This window comes from Symphodus melops (assembly GCF_947650265.1).
Source record: "Symphodus melops genome assembly, chromosome: 6".
NCBI lineage: Eukaryota > Metazoa > Chordata > Actinopteri > Labriformes > Labridae > Symphodus > Symphodus melops.
In genome coordinates, this window is record NC_136696.1 from 362,779 (window position 1) to 364,758 (window position 1,980).

The following is a 1,980-nucleotide window of genomic DNA, read 5'->3' on the forward strand; positions in this document are numbered from 1 at the left end:
TAGTGTTATTGTCCTTTATACAGGAAACACTCGACCTTCACAGTGTTCATAGTGTTATTGTCCTTTACACAGGAAACACTCGACCTTCACAGTGTTCATAGTGTTATTGTCCTTTACACAGGAAACACTCGACCTTCACAGTGTTCATAGTGTTATTGTCCTTTATACAGGAAACACTCGACCTTCACAGTGTTCATAGTGTTATTGTCCTCCACACAGGAAACACTCGACCTTCACAGTGTTCATAGTGTTATTGTCCTTTACACAGGAAACACTCGACCTTCACAGTGTTCATAGTGTTATTGTCCTCCACACAGGAAACACTCGACCTTCACAGTGTTCATAGTGTTATTGTCCTCCACATAGGAAACACTCGACCTTCACAGTGTTCATAGTGTTATTGTCCTCCACACAGGAAACACTCGACCTTCACAGTGTTCATAGTGTTATTGTCCTCCACACAGGAAACACTCGACCTTCACAGTGTTCATAGTGTTATTGTCCTCCACACAGGAAACACTCGACCTTCACAGTGTTCATAGTGTTAGTGTCCTCCACATAGGAAACACTCGACCTTCACAGTGTTCATAGTTGTTTGTCACTTCTCACCCTCGGTACAAGCCCTCGGTTCCGGTGATAGTTATGGGGAACGTAAACTGTCTAACCAACAAGACAGACGAGCTGGCTGCTCTCGTGAAGAACAACCGGACATTTAGAGAGTGCAGTTTAATATGCCTCACAGAAACCTGGCTGACTCAAAACACCCCGGACGCTAACGTGGATCTACCGGGCTTCACTACAGTGAGAGCGGACAGAGACACGAAACGCAGCGGCAAACGGAAAGGAGGAGGACTCGCGCTGTTTATTAACAACAGATGGTTCCACCATGGACATGTTACTGTGAAGGAGGCAACATGCAGCAAAGACATCGAGCTGCTGGCGGTGGGTCTCCGTCCTTACTACATGCCGAGAGAATTTTCTCACGCGATCGTGCTCTGTGTTTACATTCCTCCCCGGGCACACGCCGAAACTGCGTGTGACGTCATCCACGCGACCACCTCAAGATTACAAACGCTGCACCCGGATGCTTTCATCGCCATCTCAGGGGACTTTAACCATGTTACTTTGAACTCCACACTACCGGACTTTCACCAGTTTGTAAGCTGTCCCACCAGGAAGAACAGGACAATAGACCTCCTGTATGCAAACGTGAAGGACGCCTACACTGCCACCCCGTTACCACCTCTGGGTAAGTCCGACCACAACCTGGTCCTACTAAAGCCACAGTACAAGACTAAGATCCAGAGACAACCGATAACTACACGCACCTTCAGAAAGTGGTCTCCTGAGGCAGAGGAGGCGCTCAGAGACTGTTTTGAGACCACTGACTGGAGTGCCCTACAAGAGACCCATGGTGATGACATTGAGGGGGTCACACACTGCACAACTGACTACATGAACTTCTATATGGACGTTGTGGTTCCCACTAAAACTGTGCACTGCTTCCCAAACAACAAGCCCTGGATCACCAGCGATGTCAAGGAGATCCTTAACAGGAAGAAAAGGGCATTCAAGGAGGGAGACCAGGCAGAGCTGAAGCGGGTGCAGGGGGAACTCAAGGTCAGACTCCGAGAGGCAAAGGAGGAGTACAGAAGGAAGGTAGAACAGAAGCTGCAGCAGAACAACATGAGGGAGGTCTGGGAGGGCATGAAAACCATCACAGGCTGCAAGAAGAAAAACAACAATGCAGAAGACGGGGACCCTGAGAGAGCAAACCAGCTCAACTTGTTTTTTAACAGGTTCGACAGCCCCGTCACTGCAGCCAGTGCCTGTCCCCCCAGCACCCCTCAACACACCCCCTCCCCCCTCTCACTCCTCCCCCCCAGCACCCCTCCTCCCCCCCCCAGCACCCCTCTACACACCCCCTCTCACTCCCCCCAACACCTCCACCAGAACAGATACAACCTCCAGTGACAATCC